The sequence below is a fragment of the Somniosus microcephalus genome, chromosome 15 (genome assembly GCF_052327205.1).
Source record: "Somniosus microcephalus isolate GS21.2 chromosome 15, FLI_Smic_1.0, whole genome shotgun sequence".
Classification (NCBI taxonomy): Eukaryota; Metazoa; Chordata; class Chondrichthyes; order Squaliformes; family Somniosidae; genus Somniosus; species Somniosus microcephalus.
The window spans coordinates 42,779,137-42,805,523 of record NC_141001.1 but is presented as its reverse complement, the minus strand read 5'-3'; the positions used below and the strand labels follow the sequence as shown (position 1 = coordinate 42,805,523).

Genomic DNA, 26,387 nt, shown 5'->3' with positions numbered 1-26,387 from the left:
TACAATTTTTTTTTTAATCTTCTTTTCTTCAAAGTTCTAGGGCGCTTCCCTGGCTTGAACCCCTCCCACCACAGGGGCTCACTTGCACCTTTCTGGCGGCAGGTACATCTCACCTGACTTAGCATACTGGTTCCAGACTTACATTGCAGCCTGTATGGGCTGATGAAGCGGAAACCCCCCAACATAAGAAGTCCCCACACCCACCTGTTCCACATCAGTGGCCTTGTAACGGGTGGGCAGAGGCTAACCTATCTGTGAGCCATTCCAACGGAGTCCCACCAGAGTTACAACAAGGAAATTTGTCCCCAGAGTGTCTTTCATCATTCTAATTTGAGTCAACTTCTCAAAAAGAGTTGAATTTTAATGTAAACTCTAATTATCTAGCCTGTGTTTTGCTGATGATAAATGTAAACATGCTAATTACTGATACCTGTACATGCTAATTATTGACACCTGTGAGACAGAGAGAGCAACAAAGACAAATACAGATTTGAGGCTTTTTCTTATGTTGCATTTGGAAAGCAAACTATGGGGAAAACAGGTTGTGGGTGAGGGGATCACTTTCCACCACCCTTGGGAAAAGTGAGTGTGAGTGATAAGAGAGTTAAGGGTTATCTCAGTTACAGCAGACCAAGGGGTGCTGAGCATTACAAGGGTTCAGCAGGTAGTTTGAAGGACAAAGGTAGCAATGGGAGTGAGTAGAGTAGTTATGGAAGCGAGGAATGGTAGATAAGGGAGAGGATAATGGGAAGGCTAAGGCGTAGGAGACATCAAGGAAGCAAGGGACTGGCTTCTGTGATGGTGGGGACCTCAGGAGGAGGCCGATATGGATCATCCACTCGGCACTTCTGGCTGAAGATGTTTGCAAACGCTTCAGCCTCGTCTTTTTCACTCACGTGCTGGGCTCCACCATCTTTGAGGATGGGGATATTCATGGTCTGATCCGTTGATTGTGGGATCACTTAGCATGCTGCTTTCGCTATTTAGCATGCATGTATTGCAGCTTCCCCAGGTTGGCACCTCATTTTTAGGTACGCCTGGGGCTGCTCCTGGCATGTTCTTCGACACTCCTTATTGAACCAGCGTTGCTGCCCTGGTTGATGGTAATGGTAGAGTGAGGGATATACTGGGCCATGAGGTTCCAGATTGTGGTGGAATGCAATTCTGCTGCTGCTGATGGCCCACAGCGTCTTATGGATGCCCAGTTTTGAGCTGCTATATCTGTTCTGAATCTATCCCATTTAGCATGGTGGTACTGCCACACAACACGATGGAGGGTGTCCTCAGTGTGAAGACGGGATTTCGTCTCCACAAGGACCGTGCGGTGGTCACTGGTACCAATGCTATCATGGACAGATGCATCTGGGACAGGTAGGTTGGTGAGGACAAGGTCAAGTAGGTTTTTCCCTCATGTTGGTTTTCTCACCACCTGCTGCAGTCCTAATTTGGCAGCTATGTCCTTCAGGACTCAGCCAGCTCGGTCATTAGTGGTGCTACCGAGCCACATTGAAGTCCACCCAGAGTACATTCTGTGCCCTTGCTACCCTCAATGCTTCTCGGTTGGGCACCTTATAAACCTTAGATATGAATGCTAATTTCCAGTCTCGTGTGGGATTCATTAAATGCAAAGTAAAGCTCCCTCTGCACTGTCCCATCAGGCACATTCTAGTCAGGTGTAGGATAGGTTAGTTGCACAGTAAAGCTCCTCTGTATTCTCCCATAAAACACTTTGCAGGTCAAGCACAGCATGGATTACTTGTAGAGCAAAGCTTCTTCTATATTGACCTATCAGACACTCTTAGGTCAGGCACATCACAGGTTAGATGCAGATAAAGGCTTCTTCTACTCTGCCCATTAATGTGTCTTAGCCCCAGCTCAAAATAGTACCTCTTAATTTCTTAGTCATTTTCCAGCCATAGTGACTCCATCTGATTCTTTCTTGCTAGTTATTGCTGCCAATCTCAATTGCTTGATATTCAGTGACACTGCTGTTTCATCAATCCTGTTGATTTACTGATTATCACCCATTCACCAATCACCATCTTGAATGAGCGCTTTCTCCTTCCATTATCTTTTCGAGAAACGTTATTGAAAGACAATACCAAAAGTACGACTGACATGTCCCCTATGGCACCTGAACTTCCACAGATGCACCCTTTTCATTACGATAACTTTTTTGGCTTTAGTAAGTCTTCTTACTCTTTCCTTAGTAATGCATGCAGTATGGGGTACCAGTAAGAACTCCATTATAGGGCAGATTGGCTCCTCATGGCACCACAGCTATGTAACTGCAGCAATACACATTCTTTCAATATGGTATTCAGATTGTGTTTGCCTTTATTAAGATGATGAATATACAAATAATAAATTTCTAGTAGCAGTATGACATCACATCATTATTCCTGCCTCAAGTTCTAAGCCAGGTGAAGTGTCTTCCAAATTCAGTGAAAATAAAGTGGCACGCTTCTTTAACTGTTAGATAGTTTAATTCTTTAAGATGTTTACGAAAACTCTGCAACCCTTTTTACCAAAATAAGCATCAGTATTTACCTCGTGAAGTGGGAAGGCTGATTGAAATGTCTTGTTTCTCAGTAATGCACGAAGGCCATCTGTATTCAAGAGAAAAAAACAGTTATGTACAAGCTAGGCAAAAGGAAACAGCTCCATAATGGTGCAATGATGAACCCCTCAGACCATATAACTGCCTTCAGTCCACAAATCATATTTACCTTGAAAGACGTCTGTGCTGATATTTTATTATTGAGAAAGCCAGGTGGCAGGCCAATGCCTGTAGTACAGAGCACAAGCAGATGGGGTAAATCAACAAGTAGTAGATTTTAATAGTCTGTAGGTTGTAGGAGGTAAGGAAGACAGGAAGGTATCAAGTCCCATAATTTTGAAGTCTTCAGAAACAATAACTTATAGAGTCGGAGACAGTACTTTTGAGTCTTGCTTTAAACACAATGAGGATAAATGAGGAGGAAGAATGTGTAGGATGCTATATTTGTAGCTTTGGAAGAATAAGGGAAGAAAGTTCAGAGGAACTATAACATAGTAGGTCAAGGGGCCCATTGTGTTGAGGCACTTTGGGCTCAAATTACTAAAGCATCTGAGTTGGTCAATGTCTTTAAAATGGATGCACAACCCACGTAATAGGGTGTGCAGGCAGAGGCTCAGCCTCTTTGACCTCGGAAGAACAGTGCTTCCGGAGGCTCAAGTTGTCACGTCAGGTGGTGGCAACATCTGCAGCCTCCTGGAAGAAGATCTGCACCCTGCTGAACCTGGTGGCCACGCATTACCAGTCGCTGTGAAAGTGACCACCGCCCTCAACTTTTTTGCCTCCGGTTCCTTGCAGGGCGCTGCCGGAGACATATCCAGGATCTCCCAGTCGGCTGCACACAAATGCATAAGGCGGGTGACTAATGGATTGTTTGCCAGGGCTGGCAATTAACTTCGCCTGTGATGATGCCAGTCAGAATGAGCGGGCGCTGGGGTTTGTGTCTCTGGCTGGCTTCCCACAAGTGCAGGGTGTCATCGACTGCACACACGTGGCAATCAGTGCACACCTAGATCGACCAGGGGTATTCGTAAACCACAAGGGGGTCCATTCAATCAAAGTTCTGCTGGTGTGCAACCATAAGAAAGGGTTTATACAGGTGTGCGCCAAATTCCCTGAGAGCTGCAATGATGCTTTCATCCTGCGGCAGTCCAAGCTCCCCTGGTGTCTTTGGACCTGCAAGCAGACTTAGCAGCCAACCCTTAAGAGACAAAGGATACCCCCCTTTAAACTTGGCTGAAGACACCAGTGAGAAGCTCAACCAATGAAGCCCAAGAGTGGTACAACAACAGCCATATGACAACCAGATGTGTCATTGAGCAAGCGATCAGCATGCTCTAGATGCACTTCAGGTGCCTGGACAGATCTGGAGGCACCCTTGTGTACTCAGCCAGAATGATCATGGTGTACTGCGCTCTACACAACGTGGCACAGCAGCGAGGATTGGAGCTGCAGGAGGAACAAGGCGCTGAGCACACATCATCTGTGGACAAGGAGAAGGAGGAGAAGTTCGATGGTAACCCCAACGCAACACCAGCTGCTCACACTGCTGCCCGGGATGCCAGGGATTCCCTTATAGCTGTACGGTTCAGTTAGTTACCACCACTGGACCAATCAAATCGAACAGCCACCCTCCACTTCCACCCCGCCCCCCCCATCACCCACATCCCCATCCCACTGACACAAAGCAATCCTATAACCAACCAACCATCCATTGCACAAGCCCACATTGGTCCCTGTCAATTCATGTCTTCTCATTGCCCAACAAGCAACTAAAAAGGCGAATTGCCACCCAGCAACCAAGTATGGGCAACACAAGAAAGTGGTGCATAGAAATACATTATATGTGATATACAAAGCTTTACTATTCCTTTTCTTACCATTCCTACATGGTGCAACCCCTATGACATCAGCAGAGGTATCAGCAGGCTACTCAGACTCCTGCTCTAACTGTTGAGATGCTCTTGGCTGACAACCTCTGGGAGTTGGAGCCTGTGAGGACCTCGCCAAAGACTGCTCCACCTGCACCTGTGTAGGGGCAGTCTCGGCCATCGGGAGAGGATGCAGAATGTTGGGTACTGGCTGAAGGCGGTGGGGCGGGCGGGCAGGGACGGGAACAATGGCCAAGAATTGGGAGCACTTTGAGTGGAGTTCCCACTTCCATGTCCCCTTTCGCCTTCATCCCTCTCATAGGCCAGCGGCACTCCTACCACTCTGTTAGAGAGCACCTTGGTGCTGATCAGTGACACGCTGCAAGGCCAAAGGTAAGGTGTCTGTCATCCTATTTAAGGCACCAGACATGTTGGCATCTAGAGTGTGCACAGCTGTGGTCAACACCTGCATGGTCTCATGTGATTGCAGTGATCGATGTTCAACAGAGTTGGCCACACAATCCATGGAAGACAATATCCTCGCAATGCCCTGCGACATCAATCCACTCATGCTTGAGGTGAACTCCTCCATTTACTGTTCAATCGTAGACAGTGTGTGTGGAATGCCTGCCAGTACGTCTCAGATTTTCTGCTGCCCCTCAATGATTGTCCTTTTCATCTATGGTCCCCGGGGTACAGCATCTGTCCAGTTGAGCAGAGCTTGGAGAGGCTGCGCCCTCCGACACAGACAATCCACAGCTGTCCCTGGACCACTGTCTGCTCTTTCTCACTTGTGAACTGTGAATTACCAGGTGAAATCCCAACAAATTGTTCTACTGGACCCACCGAAGTGTAGTATCTGCGCTGATGCATTGTAGGCTTGAGTCCTGTGATAGTGCACCCTCAGAAGAAAGCAGCTCCTCTGAGGATTCATCGTCGGCGAGGTTCACCGACTGTTGCTGTGCATGTGAAAGCCCTGGCAGAGAGAAATTATATGAAATGGTACTAGCAAGGTAAGAATATTGCAGCTTATTATGAAGATAATCATATTTTGCTCGCTGTTGAAATCAAGTCAACATGACTGAGTGTTATATGACAAGTGGGTTGCTGATATTTAACTCTGTCACCAGGTAACTGGGAGGTCCTCATCCCTCTATCTCCGATGGCCAGGAGCGCCAAAATGCAACTGATCTCCTTCACTTCCTTCTCTGCAGTTGTTAGCTGGGAAATCTAAGGAGGATCACCTCCAGTTCTCTCCCTCTCCCTAGTGTTCTGCACTCTCTTCTCCTGCAAAGGGGAATGAACAGACCTATAAGTGACTGTATTGGCATGTTTTCACCTGATGAATGCTGTGCATTTGGTGAGGGTGACTATCAGGGAGAGTTATCAAAGTGCGGAGAAATATCAAATTGCATAAGGATCAGAGTGAATAGCAGTGGTGGATGGATAAATGGGGATGTGAAGAAGTGCATAGAAAGAGAACGATAGGTGCACTTGCAAGGTAAATGGGTGTGAGGAGTGATGTGATGGGGTAGGCTTGGCAAGGCAGTGTGTGGGGGAGGGGGTGGGGGGAGATGTGCACAACAGGATGTAGGTGAATGTGCAACTGTACTCACCTTTGCTGACCTGGTTAGCCATGGTTAGGAGATAGCCTTGGCACTGAGTGCCACCTACAGCAATCCCTGCATGGAAACTCAGATCTGGAAAAATTTCACTGACCTCTCCAGGGCAACCAACGTAACAGGGGTTGTTATAAGGTATGACAACGCACTATAATAAGCATGTCTCCCTGTTACAGCTACTTCGTCCTCACTGCATCGAGCACCATCTGCAACTTCTCACCCACTTGAAGAAATACCACAATACCTTTGACACCCTCTTCCTTTACTCACAGCTCGGCGTGTCATAAAGCAGTGGAAGACTTGCGTGGTGAGTATTTCATTGTCAGCAGCTTTTCTCTCCCTTATTAAGGAATGTTTTCTAAAACCTGAGTTGCATTACATATGATAACACATAAAATTCATTCACTACTTCTTAAAGGAAAATGGTCCAACCAAAGACAAGCAATTACCACTTCAATCCCTCAAGGTTCTGGCTGCAAATCACAGCCAGCTACCTCAGAACCTCCTACCAATATCCACCCAACATCAGTGAGGTGATGGGAAGAGAACTTTGCAGCATTAGTTGACCATTTTCCTTCTAAAAGAGTTCACTTATTTTAACTTCAATCTGGTCATCTATAGAAGATGGTGTAGTGTATGTACCTTTAAGGGGAGAACTACTTTTTACAGCTCCTGTATACTGTAGTACCGGCAGTGACCACACCTGCATATAAACCCTGAGTAGGGATCTGTACTGTTTAGTTTTAGAGTAACCCTCATCCAGTAAACACCTGTTGATTGTTCCTCTGCAGTGTCTGTCGATTTATTGAAGGACACCATACATCAAAATTCACGGATTTAACATTGGCGACGAGTCGATTCGAAACTACCTGCAACTCTGTAGAAGAAGGCCGATTCCACCAGTGTGGGCGTCGACCATCCGGCGAGGACTTGAACATCGCAGAGGAGGCTGTGGAGAGCTGGGCTTGGTTCCCCAGTCGCGACGATCCAGCGCAGTGGGCTGGCAGCAGGTACGGCGCAGACCCTTCCCGGACGGCAGCGGCTGGAGCCGACCGACGGCACAGAAAAAGGCCGAGCAGCGTCGACGGGGTAAGAGAGAGGGTAAAGCGCACAGGGCGCAGCTGGGGTTGAAGACATAGCGGCGTCAACGAGAGAGGGGAAAACGCGCAGAGCGCGGCCGGGGTTTCAAGGGCTGAGCAGCGTCCGTGGGGGAAGAAAGGAAGCGCGGGAGACGCCATTTTGAGCCAGCAGAGAAGAAGGGAGAGCGCGGGAAGAAAGGAAAGCGCGGGAGACGCCATTTTGAGCCAGCAGAGAAGAAAGGAGAGCACGGGAAACGCCATTTTTAGCCAGTCTAACCACACCCAGGGATGCCGAAGAGTGGCAGTGTCACAGCGTTCGACAATGAAGTCGAAGATTGGGCAACATATATAGAACGCATAGAAGTGTACTGCAAGGCGAATGAAGTGCCAGATGCCAGGAAAGCACTGGTATTGTTGAATTCCATGGGTGCAAAAACATACGGCTTACTGCGAAACCTAGTAACCCCAGAGAAGCCAGTGGAAAAGGATTTTGAAAGCATAATGGCAATCCTACAGGACCACTTAAACCCCACACCGCTGCTGATAGCAGAAAGATTTAAGTTCCACAAAAGGAACCAGCATAAAGACGAAAGTGATGCTGAGTATTTAACGGAACTGCGCAAGCTATCGAAACACTGCCAGTTTGGAACGGGACTAGCAGATACTTTAAGGGACAAGTTTGTGTGTGGGCTTCAAAGTGAAGGAACCCAGAAACGGCTTCTATCAGAAAAGGATCTTACGCTGGACAAGGCTTTCAGCATGGCAGTATCACACGAAGCAGCCGCACGGGGTGCTGCAGAGATACAACGGAGACCACAAGAATATGGCACAAATGAAATGTCATATGGAGCAGTGAAGTGTTATCACTGCGGCAGAACACACGACCATAAGGATTGTTGGTTCAAGGACCAAGTGTGCAGACAGTGTGGAAAAGTAGGACACATAGCAAGTGTCTGCAGGTCGGGAAAGAAAACCAGCAGCAAGAAATCTCCACAGGAGAAGTACAAAAAGGTACATAAGGTGACGGAGAGTAGCTCAGACGAACAGAAAAGTGATACAGACTCCGGAAGCAAGGAGCTGGGTTGTCTGAAACTACATAATGTAATCAAAATGGAGGATCACCAAACTATCTGGGTCACGCTCAAGATAGACGGAGTCCAAGTGAAAATGGAATTGGATACAGGATCAGCCCTAACAGTCATAAACCGAAGGGACTACAAGCGGCTATTCTCACATATACCCTTGAGAGATACAGAGATTGTCTTGAAGATGTACACGGGGCAAAAAGTCTACCCCAAAGGAAAAATAAGGGTGAACGTTATATATAACAGCAAGGAAACACCAAAAATGGACCTATATGTATTGCCAGATGGAGGACCACCACTACTAGGACATGAATGGATCCGGAAGATACAGCTAGATTGGCATTCCATACAGGCACTGACTGTAGATGCCAAAAAGGATGACGACGTCACACCTGGACGACTGTCAAAAATGCTAACTGACGCACAAGAAGTGTTCCAGGAGGGACTCGGAACACTAAAAGGCATAACAGCGACGATCAAAATAGAGGAAAATGCAAGCCCAAAGTTTTTTAAGGCCAGACCGGTACCTTATGCGATCTGCCCAGCCGTCGAAGCAGAGCTGGAAGGTTTGGAACATTCAGGAGTACTATCCAAAGTGGACTGGAGCGAGTGGGCTACACCCATCGTTCCTGTAATGAAGAGGTCGTTGAGTAATACGCCTGGGGAACTAAAGAAGGTTCGCATCTGTGGGGACTTTAAGGTGACAGTGAACCCAGTCCTTCACACTGTACAATATCCGCTTCTGCGGATTGAAGATATTTTCGCCTCGCTATCTGGAGGGAAACGCTTCACTAAGATTGATCTGGCCCAGGCGTACCTGCAAATGGAGGTAGAAGAAGCCTCGAAACAGTACCTCACGATCAACACTCATAAAGGTCTCTACCAATACAACCGGCTGGTATTCGGGGTAGCTTCAGCTCCGGCTATTTGGCAAAGGGCAATGGATCAAGTCCTGCAAGGGATTCCAGGGACCCAGTGTTATTTGGACGACATCCTGGTCATGGGCGAAAATGACAGTGATCACCTCGCCAACCTGGAGCAGGTGCTCACTAGATTGAAGGATTATGGGCTCCGAGCTAATCGCCACAAATGCGAGTTTTTCCAGAAGCAGATCTCGTATTGTGGCCACGTTATTGATGAAGAGGGGTTACATAAGTCCCCTGAAAAGATTGAGGCAGTAGTCAAGGCACCAGCACCGGAAAATGTGTCACAACTGAGGTGGTTCCTCGGGTTGGTGAACTACTACCATAAGTTCTTGCCGAATTTGTCTACAGTACTACACCCACTGAACACCCTACTACAAACGGGGGTGCCATGGAAGTGGAAGGACGAATGTAAACGAACTTTCCAGAAGTGCAAAGAATTGATCACATCAAAAGAGGTGTTGGCTCATTTCAACCCAGCACCACCAATTCGGTTGGCGTGTGATGCATCACCCTATGGCATTGGAGTGGTGCTGTCGCACAAATTCCCGGACGGCTCGGAGAGGCCAGTAGCCTTTGCGTCTCGGTCACTAACCTCAGCCGAGCGTAACTACGCCCAGATTGACAGGGAGGCCCTCAGCCTAGTGTGGGGAGTGAAAAAGTTAAACCACTATCCGCACGGGCAGAAGTTCACCTTGCTGACTGACCACCAACCACTTGTCTCCATCTTTAATCCAAAGAAGGGCGTTCCGGTGATGACTGCGCAACGGCTACAAAGTTGGTCCCTTTTTCTAGGGGCGAACCAATACGAAATCGAGTATAAGGGCACGAAACAGCATGGAAATGCTGATGGGCTATCACGCCTGCCACTGCCTACTGCGGAGGAAGCACCAGCAGTGGACCCTGTCGAAATATTTTATTCGACTATAATTGAATGCTTGCCAGTAACTAACGCTGATATAGAGAAGGAGACCCGAAATGACCCGACACTGTCTCGGGTATATGACTTGACGGTGAAGGGATGGCCAACACATGGCGACTCACTGTTGCCAGCATTCTCATCCAGAAGAGAACAGCTGTCAGTATGCCAGGGGACCTTGATGTGGGGATCCCGAGTGGTAATTCCACCCAAGTTAAGGGAGAGAGTGCTCAATGAGCTTCACGAAGGCCATCTGGGAGGGGTGAAAATGAAAAGCCTTGCTAGGGCTTATGTGTGGTGGCCGGGGATCGATCAGCAAATCGAGGACCTGACAAAGAGCTGCTCAGGATGCCAGAAGGTCCAAAATGCACCACCACATGCCCCTCTACACCCATGGGAGTGGCCCTCATCTCCATGGCAGCAGGTGCATATTGATTTTGCTGGTCCATTCATGGACTCAATGTTTTTAATAGCCGTGGATGCGCACTCGAAATGGCCTGAGGTGATCAAAATGTCCTCCACCACCACGGAGAAAACTATTGCAGTCCTACGGACCATATTTGCCAGGAACGGCTTGCCAGATCAGATTTGCTCTGATAACGGACCACAGTTTGTGTCCGAAGAGTTTCGAAGATTTATGAAAAGGAATGGGGTAAGGCATTACACATCCACCCCGTATCATCCAGCCACAAATGGATTGGCTGAGAGGTTCGTACAAACCTTTAAAAAAGCAGTAAGGGCCATGTGCGATGACGACATTCCACTGCAGCATAAGGTGGACAATTTCCTGTTAGCCTACCGAAATGCGACACATGCAGTCACCAACCAGACCCCGACCATGATGTTCTTTAACCGAAGGTTGAGATCTCGTCTGGATTTGCTCAGACCAAATGTACGAAGAGATGTTGAGAATAAGCAATTCCAGCACATCAATGAGAAGCCGACAAGGAGCTTCAATGTAGGGCAACCAGTCTTGGCCCGCGACTACCGAACAGAGAAATGGCAACCAGGAACGATATGCACACGGCAGGGGCCACTAATGTACACAGTGGATGTTGGGGAGAACATTGTGAGACGCCATGTCGACCAGATCCTAGAGTCACAGGAACGAGTCAACCCTAGGTCTCGCGTACCTGGTGATGAACCCGACATACAGGTCGCATCTACCCCAGAAATAGTTGCATCGGAAGCTGATGAACCAACCGACGACAGGGGGCCAGAATCGCCTCCGCACCAAGAGCAAGACACTTAGGAAAGGCGCTATCCAGAAAGGATCAGGAAGCCGCCCCAAAGACTGAATTTATAAATGGACTATTTGCAGTTAATGTTGCATTTTAAAAGTATTAATTGTTAAATGAATGTTATGGTACTGCTAATCTAAAAGGGGAGGAATTGTAGTGTATGTACCTTTAAGGGGAGAACTACTTTTTACAGCTCCTGTATACTGTCGTACCGGCAGTGACCACACCTGTATATAAACCCTGAGTAGGGATCTGTACTTTAGTTTTAGAGTAACCCTCATCCAGTAAACACCTGTTGATTGTTCCTCTGCAGTCTCTGTCGATTTATTGAAGGACACCATACATCAAAATTCACGGCTTTAACAGACGGCATCTCTCTTATCAATATTGAATGCATAGCCAATCTTTGACAATGGCAAGGCAGTCTGTGATTGGAAGTAAAGGCTATTCTAACAATTCACATCTTAGGCATCCCATTTTGGTTGCCTTAGCAATGCACACCTTGTGAAATCCTACTGCAGCCTGTCTGGTTTGAGTTGATTGTTTTTCTTTCAGAAGTACTATGTGTGGCCTTGGGTTTTAACCACTTACATGCTGTTTTTAGCAATACAATAAAAAAATTCAAATCAGACTAAAATCCAATTTTCATCACAATGACCTACAGACAACAACAGGAACAGTGTCAGCTTTTCTCATAGAGGCATAGGTTTCCACAGCATGAAGGTTTCTTAATAACAGATGTTTCCAAGCAGTCTACAATGTGCCAAGCACTGGACAATGGCCCAAATTTGACAAATTTGCTCGAATTCTTTGAGGACATAACATACAGGGTGGATAAAGGGGAACCAGTGGATGTAGTGTATTTGGACTTCCAAAAGGCATTTGGCAAGGTCCCACACAAAAGATTACTGATCAAGATAAAAAATCACAGGATTGGGGGTAATATACTGGCATGGGTGGAAGATTGGCTATCTAACAGAAAACAGAGAGTTGGGATAAATGGTTCGTTCTCGGGCTGGCAATCAGTAACTAGTGGTGTTCCGCAGGGGTCAGTGCTGGGACCCCAACTCTTTACAATCTATATTAACGATTTGGAGGAAGGGACCGAGTGCAACATATCCAAGTTTGCCGACGATACAAAGATGGAAGGGAAAGCAGTGAGTGAGGAGGACATAAAAAACCTGCAAAAGGACATAGACAGGCTAAGTGAGTGGGCAGAGATTTGGCAGATGGAATATAATATTGGAAAGTGTGAGGTTATGCACTTTGGCAGAAAAAATCAAAGAGCAAGTTATTATCTAAATGGAGAGAAACTGCAAAGTGCTACAGTACAAAGGGATCTGGGGGTCCTGGTGCATGAAACACAGAAGGTTAGTATGCAGGTGCAGCAGGTGATCAGGAAGGCCAATGGAATCTTGGCTTTTATTGCAAGGGGGATGGAGTATGAAAACAGGGAAGTCTTGCAGCAGTTATACAGGGTATTGGTGAGGCCACACCTGGAATACTGCGTGCAGTTTTGGTTTCCATATTTAAGAAAAGATATACTTGCTCTCGAGGCGGTTCAGAGAAGGTTCACTCGGTTGATTCCGGAGATGAGGGGGTTGACGTATGAGGAAAGGTTGAGTAGGTTGGGCCTCTACTCATTGGAGTTCAGAAGAATGAGAGGCGATCTTATCGAAACATATAAGATTGTGAGGGGGCTTGATCGGGTGGATGCGGTGAGGATGTTTCCACTGATGGGTGAGACTAGAACTAGGGGGCATAATCTTAGAATAAGGGGCTGCCCTTTCAAAACTGAGATGAGGAGAAACTTCTTCACTCAGAGGGTAATAAATCTATGGAATTTGCTACCCCAGAGAGCTGTGGAAGCTGCAACATTAAATAAATTTAAAACGGAGATAGACAGTTTCCTAGCAGATAAGGGAATTAGGGGTTACGGGGAGAGGGCAGGGAAGTGGACGTGAGTCTAGATTCGGATCAGCCATGATCCTACTGAATGGCGGAGCAGGCCCGAGGGGCCATATGGCCTACTCCTGCTCCTACTTCTTATGTTCTTATGTTCTTAAATCTTCCTGGAAAAGTAACGGCAAGTTTGTGATACACGTCATTATTAAGGCAAAAATCGCCAGCAAGATCAGGCGAAGAAGAGATACGCCATGAGTTGCTGGTCGATTTCAGCCACTCCTCTGTTTGCCTTGCACAAATGGCAGCTCACCCTCAACATTCCTGTTATTTTTAATAACTTGCTAGATTTGCACATTAAACTCGAATTAACTCACTGCAGAAAGTTAGGGCTCATACTTAACAGTATAACAACCCTTTTAACGATGTGATAATTGTTAATGCAATGCCAATCAACTACTCCAGCTCAGAAAGGGAACAATTTAAACTGTTGAGTCTCATTGCTGCGTGTACTAAATTCTTCTTAGAGATTTACATTTTTTTATCAATATTGAATGCATAGCCAATCTTTGACAATGGCAAGGCAGTCTGTGATTGGAAGTAAAGGCTATTCTAACAATTCACATCTTAGGCATCCCACCGCCTAATCTGCTCTGTCATCTCCATCAATGTAATCCCAAAACAGCGGCGGCAACAGAACCAATGCCGCAGGAAAATCAATGCTGGAGCATTCAAAGACCCCTCTAAGAAGGCCCTATTCAGCCTGCGCCTCACAAACAACCTTTCAACTCCCAGTGATGCAGAGACACAGAGTGCCCACAGCACCTGGTCTGCACTCAAGGCCTCCATAATCAGCACCTGTGAAGAGACGCTCGGCCACTCAACCAGGAAACACCAAGACTGGTTCGACAAGAACGACCAGGAGATCCAGGAGCTAATAAGCCGCAAGCGCAAGGCATTCCTGATCTGGAAACAGCAACAGAATTCGAGAGCAAGAAAGCAGCTCTACAGACGCCTGAAGGCCGAAGTCCAACAAAAAACTTGCGACCTAAAGAACAGATGGTGGGTGGAGAAAGCGCATGAGATCCAGCAGCTAGCCGACAACCACGACGTGCGTGGATTCTTTAGCGCAGTCAAGACCATCTTCGGCCCAAGCACCCAAGGTCCAACCCCACTGCGGGCCAAGAACGGAGAGGTACTCATCAAGGACAGAGAGGCAGTCAGTACCCGCTGGAAGGAGCACTTCGAAGATCTCCTTAACCGAGACTCTGTCTTCGACACGAGTGTCCTCGACTACATCCCGCAGCATGCTACCCGCCACCATCTCAGCACAACCCCAGCCTGGCATGAGGTTGAAAAGGCCATCCGACAACTGAAGAACAACAAGGCCTCAGGAGCAGATGGAATCCCCACCGAGGCACTAAAGCATGGCGGAGAAGCACTACTGGCACGAATTCATGAACTCATTTCTCTTATCTGGAAGGAGGAGAGCATGCCAGGGGATCTCAGAGACGCTGTAATTGTGACCATCTTCAAGAAAGGTGACAAGTCGGATTGCGGTAATTACAGAGGAGTTTCCCTGCTGTCTGCCACAGGGAAAGTCATCGCAAGAATCCTCCTCAATCGCCTTCTCCCAGTGGCCGAAGAGCTCCTCCCAGAGTCGCAATGCGAATTCCGCCCACTAAGGGGCACAATGGGCATGATCTTCACCGCACGTCAATTACAAGAGAAATACAGGGAACAGCACCAACCGCTGTACATGGTCTTCTTTGATCTCAGAAAGGCCTTCGACGCTATCAACCGTGAGGGATTATGGAGTGTCCTCCTCAAATTCAGCTGCCCTCAAAAGTTTGTCACCATCCTCCGCCTGCTTCACGACGACATGCAAGCCGTGATCCTGACCAACGGTTCCACCACAGACCGAATTCACGTATGGACCGGGGTCAAGCAAGGCTGTGTCATCGCACCAACGCTCTTCTTGATCTTTCTTGCTGCAATGCTCCATCTCACCCTCAGTAAGCTCCCCGCTGGAGTGGAGCTAATTTACAGAACAAATGGGAAACTGATCAACCTCCGTCGCCTCCAGTCCAGATCTAAGGTCGTCCCATTCTCTGTCGTCGAATTACAGTATGCAGACAACGCTTGGGTCTGCGCTCACTCTGAGGTCGAACAAACCATCATCAACACCTTTACCGAAGCGTATGAGAGCATGGGCCTTACACTAAACATCCGTAAGACAAAGGTCCTCTACCAACCTGCCCCGCCACACAGTACTGCCCCCCGATTATCAAAATCCACGACAAGGCCTTGGACAACGTGGACCACCTTCCATACCTCGGGAGCCTACTGTCAACAAGGGCAGACGTTGATGATGAAGTCCAACACCGCCTTCAGTGTGCCAGTGCAGCCTTCGGTCGCCTGAGGAAGAGAGTGTTTGAAGACCAGGACCTTACACCTGGCACTAAGCTCATGGTCTACAGCGCAGCAATGATTCCCACCCTGCTGTATGCCTCAGAGACATGGACCATGTCATGAATCTTATCATTCATGAAGAAATGACTCATGAAATAACACTGGGCGGCCAGCTGGTGGCGCCGTCCAAGGAGTATAAATACTCGGGCGTGGGCCCAGCTTGCCCAGGACGTTTTTGTAACCAGGAACTAGTGATGTAACTAGAATCTCATGGTTGTGAAAGTTGATTAAAGCCTTGTTTTATACTCAACCAAGTGCTTAGTGAGTTTTCTTACGTCAGACCATACAGCAGGCACCTCAAAGCACTAGAGAGGTACCACCAACGCTGCCGCCGCAAGATCCTACAAGTCCATTGGCAGGATAGGCGCACCAGCGTCAGTGTTCTTGTTCAGACCAACATCCCCAGCATCGAAGCTTTGACCACGCTCGATCAGCTCCAATGGACGGGTCACATCGTCCGCATGCCCGATACGAGACTCCCAAAACAAGCGCTCTCATCTGAGCTCCAGCACGGCAGGAGAGCCCCAGGTGGACAGAGGAAACGCTTCAAGGACACCCTCAAAGACTCCTTGAAAAAGTGCAACATCCCCACCGACAGCTGGGAATCCCTGGCCCAAGACCGCACAAAGTGGAGGAGAAGCGTTCGGGAAGGCGCCGAACACCTCGAGTCTCTTTGCCGGGAGCAAGCGCAAGCCAAGCGCAAGGAGAGCACGTCAATCCAAGCACCCCACCCACCCGCCCCTTCAACCACCGTCTGCCCCACCTGTGACAGACTGTAGGTTCCGCATTGGACTCATCAGTCACCTGAGAACTCATTTTTAATGTGGAAGCAAGTCATCCTCGGTTCCGAGGGACTGCCTAAGAGAGAGAAGAGAGAATTGTTAATGCAATGCCAATCAACAACTCCAGCTGAGAAAGGGAACAATTTAAACTGTTGAGTCCCATTGCTGTGTGTAGTAAATTCTTCTTAGAGATTTAAAACATTTGAAAGTTTTAATTTTAAAGTTTTTTCTTTGTCTCTTTTTTCTCTCAGCAATCTTTCTTTCCCTCTCTTAATTTTTCTTTCTGTTCCTGATTTGACTCCAAGTCACCCTCCTTCTCCATCATTCCTGTTTCTTTCTCAATCCTTAAATCTCATTGGTTAAGGAGATACACTGTTGGTCCTGTCATTCACCAAGGTCCAAGGTGCCTTTGCCACGCCTTTATCAGCTCGCACTTCCAGCAACTTACAGGGAAAAATATTTTCGAGCTGAAGGGTGCAGGACAAAGTCTAACTAACAGTGCACGCTGTGAGTTGCCCTGCTCCAGCAAGATTTGGGCTACTAATGCTTGCAAGGGACAACACTTCCATTCAAAGGTGCATCAACTGGACAGGATGCAGCATTGGGTGGCGTGGTTCACTTGAGGACAAGCCACCACAGACGGCACCCATCTGGCATCACAGTTCCTCATATCAACCTCAGGCCTACATTAAGCAAAATGGTTTGCACTCCATTCATGTTCATGAAAGGAAAAGGGTTTTGGAGGCACATTTAATAATGAAAGAGATTTAGGAGTAACATTTGAGATCAGTGGCGATAGTATGGAAAAGAATATTAATTAGAAAAGGTTAAGGTTGGGACTATCAAAGGTAAAACATGGTAGCTGTTAACTGGACATGTAAAAGACATGAATAAACTGCATCTTCAAATAATTGAAAAATTGCTCTATGAGAGGAATGAAGATTATGCACATTGAAGGCATATCAGCTGAATTAAATTGAGCATTGCAGAATGGAATCAACAAAAGAGTGGATAGGGTTGTATGATTACTGTTGGAAATCATTGACATGGAGAAGGAACATGGGGGGAAAAAGTCAGTTGGTTTGCACTTCCCGTTAGCGCCTTAAGAGGGCGCTAATGGGGCGCAAAGCAACTAGCACCCATGCGCGATGATGTTTGCACCGCTCACGAAATTAACTAGACATTTTGCGGCAGCGCTAAACACTACCGCCACGATCTCCTGCGTCGGCAGATCGTGACGTCAGTTGAGTGTGCAACGCCCCGGTAGCGCCCCGGACTGGATATTGAGTGGCGTCCCCTGCCTTACCGCCTGCCGCTAGCAACGACAGGTTGAGGGGAGCGTTTTGCAGTCAGGAAGGGACTGGGGGAGCGCTATTTAAAGGCGACCGCTTCCTGCCTTTTTTTGTTGGTGTCATTTTTGCACCACGCATTCTGAGAGAGAGAGAGAGAGAGACTTCTGGAGAAATTCAACGCTGTGTGAAGGAGTTTTGCATACTGAGCAGCACTTTGCAGGTTCATTTTCATCTGCTCTTCCTTGTATCGATTTAGAAGAGACTGTGGGGGCTGCACTTTGAGCTCTTTCCCTGAGCCTCTCCATAGTTCTTTCCAGCAGGTTTGATGTACAGGTCTCTCCAGGCCGAGATTCAAAGCTGCAATGAGCAGGATGTGGATGGAGAACAAGATCAACCCTCCCCTTTAAGAACTGGCCGGCGCCATTGTGTCTGTGTTCCATTGCTGACTGACATCACGAGCTTCGCCAGCACTCTGAGGTAGCGCCTCGCTCCTCGGCCTTCGCGCCTTATGAGAGGTGTGTAGCATCTAATTTAGCGCTCCAATCAACTCCGGGGGTGATAAAAGCCAAGTTTGCAGTTGGCGATAATTAGCGCCAGGAACTAAACTTTGCGCACGGCCGATAATCGCACCCCAAACGGGGCGATACTGAATTTTTCCCCCATAGAGCTCAATTTTCATTGAGCCGTGGAGTCGGGCATGGAGGCGTGCGGGGGTTTAAAATTGCAAAAACTGGCGGGCGGGCCCCCCCCCCCCAACCTGGTTCCCGACTCCAAGCAATTTTAACTCAGGCGTGTCTGATGGTCCCGACTCCGTCCCGCATCCAACAGGCAGGACTGGTCTTTAGGCCCTTAATTACCACTAAATGGCCTCTATAATCCTATTTTAACAGGCCCTTGCAAATTTAACCCTTTTCCCACGTAAAACACGCCTGGTGGGAATCACGAATGTGAAACCTGGCAGGAGCACTATTGGATTGCTGACTATCAACTGCAGGTCAACCATTAAAGAGGAGATTTGATCAGCCATCATTTGCAGGTGGCAGGACTTAGTGGTCTCAGGTCTGGGACAACTTTTACAAGGCTTAACCACACTTGTGGAAGGTTGGAGCCTCACATCCATCTCCAGTGTGGCTTCCTGGGAAATGCCTCTCGCCACCTTCACTCAGCGCTTCCTCAACGGAGGCATATACCAGAAGCATGGGAGCCATTTATTTCCTTCCCATCTCGGCATTAGAGGAGCTCGAGCACCAGCTGCGGCAGCAGCAGAACCAGGAACAACAGCAGCACCAGCAACAGCAGCAGCAGCAGGAGCGCCAGGCTGCTGCTCACCCACCTGAGGCTGCACAGGCCAGAAGGGGCCAGCGCCTGGAAGCCCGTCAACGCAGGAGATACCCCCAAACAGGGTCTACAGATGCAGGGTCACCTATCTCAACACGTCTGAGCAGCAGTGCCAATGGCGGCTCTGACTTTCGCGAGAGGTAGTGACTGACATCTGCGCAATGCTACAGCAAGACCTGCTGCCCAGAGGACCAGATGGACAAGCATTACCAGTGGCCATCAAAGTCACCACCCCACTCAACTTTTTTGCCTCAGACTCATTCCAGGGATCAGCAGCAGACATCAGCGGCATGTCCCAGGCGGCCGCACACACTTGCATCCCGCAGGTAACTGATGCCCTCTTTGCCCTCGCGCACAATCACATCCATTTCACCAAGGATCGAGCAAGTGTCACAGCGCGAGCGGTTGGATTAGCTCATCTGGCAGGCTTTCCAAGGGTGCAGGGCATCGTTGACTGCACACATGTGGCCCTTAGGGCACCCCATCGCAATCCAGGTATTTTTGTCAACAGCAAGGGCTTCCACTCCCTCAACGTTCAGCTGGTGTGTGACCACAAGAAGGAAATTTTGCATGTTTGTGCCATGTACCCTGGCAGTTGCCATGACTCCTTCATACTGCGCCAGTCTAGTGTGCCTCCGCTATTCAGTCTGCCAGACCAACTTAACGGATGGCTACTTGGAGACAAGGGCTATCCCCTGAGGACTTGGCTACTGACGCTGTGGAGGAGGCCAGCCAACGAAGCTGAGGAGCGCTACAACTCCAGCCACATTTCCACCAGATCCATTATCGAGTAAACCATCAGTTTGCTGAAGATGCACTTCAGATGCCTGGATAGATCAGGTGGAGCCCTGCAGTACTCAGCAGCCAGGGTCTCCAGAATCGTCGTGGTTTGCTGTGCACTTCACAACATGGCACAGCGTCGTGGCTTGCAGATTCCTGAGGACCAAGTGGCTCCTCACATATCCTCCTCAGATGAGGAGGAGGAGGAGGGCGAAAACGAACATCCTGCAGAGGCCCATCAACCAGCGGCAGCATTACGCGAGAACATTGCTGCCCGGGATGCAAGGAACGCACTCATCCTGGCCAGATTTGCTTAGCCTTGTCAATCAAACACTTTTGCCTCGCAGCTTCTTACCAGAGCTTTGACAATGTCCAAGAACCAGAGGATTCCTAGCACTCTGGCCTCCATACTGACAGTTGCAAGTATTCCTAAGGCCTCAATGTGGAAGTCCCAATAGCAAAATGACAGACGCCACAACTGCAACATTTGCCATCAGAATTTTTATGCACAATTACGACATGATGGCATTTTTACACAAAACACAAAATCCCACCCAAGTGACTACCCTTGTAATTACTTGTGCTTTATCTTCCTCTTACGTGTGCTCCTACGTAGTGCTTCCCCTGTGGCTTCAGCAGATGTGGAGGCCCCTTGCTCACTTTCCTGCTGCTCCTGTCTCGACACATTTGGCGGGCGTCCTCTGCGGTTGCGAGCCTGTGAGGGCTCGTCAACAGTCTGCTGCTCCTGCGGCTGTGCAGGGGTTGAGATGTCTATCTCACTTGGGTGTGGACTCCGGTGGGGCTCTGCAGTGGCATGGAAGTGTGAGCGCTTGGAGAGGAACCCCCACTTCCTTGAGGTCTGCCACCAACCTCCCTCTCATGGGTCAGGTCCCCCTCAGCGCCTGGATGTGGCTGGAGAGCACCTTGCTGCACATCAGGGGGGTCATGGGGACCTGTATCTGCAATGGCAGTCCTACTCAGAAGGACTTACATGAAGGTCTGGTTTCTCTGTTCAATAGATGCCCATCGCTCAAGAGATGTCATTCTATTCTGAACACTCACCATGTTTTCCATACCCTGGCGACTAAGCTCCTCCATGGCCGTAGCCCTCCTCTCCTCTACCATAGCCATCCTCTCCTCTACGGTAGCCAGCCTTACCACGGAGGTAGCAAGCGTTTCCACGGAGGTAGCCATCCTTTCCGTGGTGATGCGTTCATGCGCCAATGAGTCCACAAAGGCTCTGCTCATGTTCGCTATGGACTCCTCCATTCGCTCCACACTTGCAGCGACCCTGGAGACAAAACCTGCCAGAGGCTCCTGCATCTGTGCATGGAGTTCCATCACCTCTGATCTTACGGATGGACCCAGAGGCAGAGGGTCGACATGCTGCTGAGCCAAGCTGGCAGAGTCCTGCGCCCTCCGACTAGGACTCTCCACTGCTATCCCTGTCTCCACAATCTGCTGATGCTCACTTGTGAGCTGTGATACACCAGGTGACAACACTACTCTATTTCCCGAAGGTCCCACCGAGGTGTGAGTGTCTGCGCTGGTGCTGGGTGCGCTGAATTCTGCTGACGCTGCGCCCTCAGAGGTTGCAGCTTCCTCTGAGGAGTCTGGCTGCTCAGCCTCTTCTTCCTGGCTAGGGGGGACGGATGCTTGTGATGGTCCTGTGGGGGAGTAAAGGAAAGAGTCAGAGATGTGATGCAAAGGCTACATGCACATAGCTTTTTGCAGATGCTCATAAGTGCATCTGTTACAGCATCACAATCATTATCAGCGACTCATGCAATGTCAAAGAGAGAGATGGGAAACTTTTCTGTCACCAGCTTGCTGTGTTGCACCCGTCTGTCCGTCCCCCACGTGCGAATTATCCTCAATGCCCATAATTTCCAGGACGGCCTCCTCCCGGGCGGTCAGGTGGGCTATTGAGGGTGGCCCTCTTCCTGTCCTGGCTCGCTCTCTTTTGTTGTGAGCTTTCTTTTCCTGCAATGAGGGAGACAAGTGGAGGTTGAGTGAGAATGAAGGAGTGAGTGTAGAGATTGCATAGCATAGATACTTAGAAGGAGACAAAGATGGAGTGAGGTTGCAAGACCAAGGGCCCTCCCTGTGTGTTGTCAGTTGTGTTCAAAGCATCAGAGTGATAGGGAGTGTGAGGGCTGCATGGTGGAATAGTTATGTGAATGTGAGTATAGAGAGAGAGGGAATGGGTAAGGGTGCATGGATGTCAGTGTCAAGTGGGATGTGGAGGAAGAGATTGCTAAAGCTGAGTGCTGGTGAGGAAAGGCAATGGGGATCAGATTGAGGGTGATGGGAAATTCATACTCACTTTTCCAGTGCGCTGAACGTCATGAAATCTTTTCCTGCACTGTATCCAAGTTCTGCGGGTGACTCCCAAGGAGTTGACCTCCTCAGCCACCTGCATCTACACATCCTTGGTCTGAGTAGGAGGCCTCTTCCTCCCTGATGAAGGGAACAGGACCTCCCTGTTGGCCCTAGCCCCATCGACTAATGCCTGCAGTGCCACCTCGTCAAAGCGAGGAGCTGCTCTTGCCCTCCTGCTTGTCATCTTTCCTGCAGGTCCCTCTGACACCAAATGGAGAAAGCTTGGAAGACTGCAGAAGAAGCAAGGCTTGCTGTGGACCTTAAATGCAGCAGCAATGATGACGTCATCGGAGGGGACTTTCAGTCATGAAAAAACCCTTTGCAAAGGCTTCCCACATGTTGGAAATCAATTGGCCAATTGAGTTAAAATTGCATCAATCTCCCACATCCATTTAGATTCGTGTGGGAAACACAAAATTCGGATAACACGACAACAGCCTGCACCGGAGTTAAAATCGAGCCCATAGAGTTATACAGTACAGAAAGAGGCCCTTCGGCCCATCGGGTCCGCACCGTCCTTCAAGCCCTGTCTATTCTAATCCCATTTTCCAGCACTTGGTCTGTAGCCTTGTATGCTATGGCGCTTCAAGTGCTCATCTAAATGCTTCTTGAATGTTGTGAGGGTCCCTGCCTCTACCACCCTTTCAGGCAGTGAATTCCAGATTACAACCACCCTCTGGGTGGAAAAGTTTTTCCTCAAATTCCCTCTAAACCTCCTGCCCCTTATCTTGAAACTATGCCCCCTGGTTATTGACCCCTCTACTAAGGGGAAAAGTTCCTTTCTATCTACCCTATCTATGCCCCTTATAATTCTGTACACCTCAATCAGGTCCCCCCTCAGCCTTCTCTGCTCTAAGGAAAACAACCTCAGCCTGTCCAGTCTCTCTTCATAGCTGAAGCGCTGCAGCCCAGGTAACATCCTGGTGAATCTCTTCTGCACCTTCTCCAATGCAATCGCATCCTTCCTATCAAATCAAATCAACTTTTATTGTCATTGTTAGTGCACAAGTGCAGTACAACGAAATGTAGGCTTGCGGCTCCCGAGAGTGTACATTTGGATTAAGACATTTAAACATTCAACATACATTTGGCTTGTAGTATATTAACATAACATAACCATAATAAAGTGCATTGGCGGATGTGCAGGCTTTAGAGTTTGTTTGTGGAGTTCAGTAGGATGACAGCCCTGGGAAAGAAGCTGTTCCTAAATCTGGTCGTACGGGTGCGAATGCATCTGTAGCGTCTCCCAGATGGCAGGAGGGCGAACAGCCTGTGGCTGGGGTGGGTAGGGTCTTTGATGATGGACCGTGACCTCCGTAGACAGCGTTTCTGGTATATGTGCTCTATGGTCGGTAGCCGGGTGCCGGTAATGCGTTGGGCAGTTTTGACTACCCGCTGCAGGGCTTTCCGGTCATAGTAGCTACAGCTGCCATACCATACTGTGATACAGTTTGTCAGGATGCTCTCTATAGTGCAGCGGTAAAAGTTAGAGAGGATCAGGGGTGACAGGTTACATCCCTTCAGCCTCCTTAGGAAATATAGGCGCTGCTGGGCCTTCTTCACCAGAGAGGAGGTATTGAGGGACCAGGAGAGCTCTTCCGTGATGTGGACTCCGAGGAACTTAAAGCCGTCCACCCTTTCCACCACAGCCCCATTGATGTGGATGGGGGTGTGACTTCCGCCTTTGGACTTCCTGAAGTCCACAATGCTTTCTTTGGTTTTCTTGATATTAAGGGCCAGATTGTTATCGGCAACCAGAACTGCACACAGTATTCCAGCTGTGGCCTAACTAGCATTTTGTACAGCTCCATCATAACCTCCCTGCTCTTATATTCTATGCCTCGGCTAATGAAGGCAAGTATCCCATATGCCTTTTTAACCACCTTATCTACCTGTCCTGCTGCCTTCAAGGATCTATGTATATGCACACCAAGGTCCCTCTGATCCTCTGTCCTTCCTAGGGTCCTACCATTCATTGTGTATTCCCTTGCCTTGTTTGTCCTCCCAAAATGCATCACCTCACACTTTTCAGGGTTAAATTCCATTTGCCACTGTTCTGCCCATCTAACTATCCCATCTATATTGTCCTGTAGCCTGAGGCTTCCCTCCTCGCTATTTACCACTCCACCACTTTTCGTGTCATCTGCGAACTTACTGATCATACCTCCTACATTCATATCTAAATCATTAATGTACACTACAAACAGCAAAGGACCCAGCACCGATCACTGCAGTACACCACTGGACACAGGCTTCCAGTCACAAAAACAACCTTCAACCATCACACTCTGCCTCCTGCCACTAAGCCAATTTTGGATCCAATGTGCCAAATTGCCCTGGATCCTATGGGCTCTTACCTTCTTGACCAGTCTCCCATGTGGGACTTTGTCAAAAGCACTGAAGTCCATGTAGACTACATCAACTGCACTACCCTCATCCACACACCTAGTCACCCCCTTGAAAAATGCAATCAAATTGGTTAGACATGATCTCCCCCTGACAAAGCCATGCTGACTATCCTTGATTAATCCTTGCCTCTCCAAGTGGAGACCAATTCTGTCCCTCAGAATTTTTTCCAATAATTTCCCTACCACTGATGTTAGGCTCACTGGCCTGTAATTCCCTGGTTTATCCCTATTACCCTTCTTGAATAATGGTACTATGTTAGCTGTTCTCCAGTCCTCAGGCACCTCCCCTGTGGCCAGAGAGGTTCTGAAAATTTGTGTCAGAACCCCTGCAATCTCCTCCCTTGCCTCACACAGCAGCCTGGGATACATCTTGTCTGGGCCTAGGGTTTTATCCACTTTTAAGCCCGCTAAAACCGCTAGTACCTCCTCCCTCTCAATACTAATTTGTTCAAGTATATCACAATCCCCCTGCCTGATTTCTATGCCTATATCGTCCTTCTCCATAGTGAACACAGAAGCAAATTATTCATTTAAAACCTCACTTACATCTTCCGGCTCTACACACAGATTGCTACTTTGGTCCCTAATGGGCCCTACTCTTTCCCTGGTTATCCTCTTGCCCTTAATATACTTATAAAACACCGTGGGATTTTCCTTAATTTTGCCTGCCAGTGTTTTTTCATGCCCCCTCTTCGCTCTCCTAATTTCTTTTTTAAGTACCTCCCTGCACTTTCTATACTCCTCTAGGGCTTCCACTGTTTTGAGTCCTTTGTATCTGCCAAAAGCCTCCCTTTTTTTCCTAATCCATTCTTGTATATCCCTTGACATCCAGGGTTCCCTAGGCTTGTTGGTCCCACCCTTGACCTTTACGGGAACTGATGTGCCTCAATAATTCCGAGACTCGAAGGTAGCAGAACAAAACAAGGCTTTTATTAACTTAGAACGAAACACGTAAGCGAGAGAGATGTCGTCCTTCTGGAGACTGGGGCTAGACTGAAGCTAGCTTACAAACGGGGCCAGGTATGGGCGGAGCCCTACACACAGCACATTCCAGCACATTCCAGTATACAATACAGCACATTCCAGTACACAATACAATGAGGTCTGGGGGAAGGGAAATGACACTGAAACCGATCTCAGTCACAGGCAGTGATGAATGGAAATATTTCATCACATTCACCCCTTCTATAGATTTAGTCTGTTCGGGGGTTTCATAGTCCTCTGCGACCGACGTGGCTGTTGCGGTGCCGCGGGTGTCGGCTGGGTGTCCCCGGTAGCCTCCTGGGTCTCTGCCGGGGGTGCCGCCAGGGTTGTTGAAGGGGTAGTTGGTGAGGGTGCCGTTGGTCGGTGTTCTTCCGGGGGTGATGAAAGAGTAGTGGGTGGGTAAGAGTTGCTGTGATCGTCGTTGCCGCTATTGCCGTGGTTGTTGTCGATGCCGGCTGGGGCGACGTCTTTTATGGACACGGTGTCCTCCCTTCCGTCGGCGTGCCGGACATATGCGTATTGGGGGTTGGCGTGGAGTAGGTGTACTGGCTCCACGAGAGGGTCCGTCTTGTGGCCCCTCACATGCCTTCGCACGAGTACCGGACCTGGGGTGGAGAGCCATGACGGCATGGATACGCCTGAGGTGGATTTCCGGGGAAAGACAAACATTCGTTCATGAGGCGTGGTATTAGTGGCCGTACACAATAGCGACCGTATCGAATGGAGCACATCCAAGAGGACTTCCTGCCA

General features: G+C 48.7%; 1 pseudogene across 1 annotated transcript in view; it reads right to left on the bottom strand.

Annotated features, from left to right (window-relative positions):
* LOC147106660 (anoctamin-9-like) overlaps positions 1–26,387 on the bottom strand; it is a 244,948-nt pseudogene that overhangs the window by 166,469 nt on the left and 52,092 nt on the right. Inside the window, exon 7 of the transcript XR_015081081.1 lies at positions 2,551–2,609. The product of XR_015081081.1 is annotated as an anoctamin-9-like (transcript). The remainder of the gene's footprint in view (positions 1–2,550; positions 2,610–26,387) is intronic.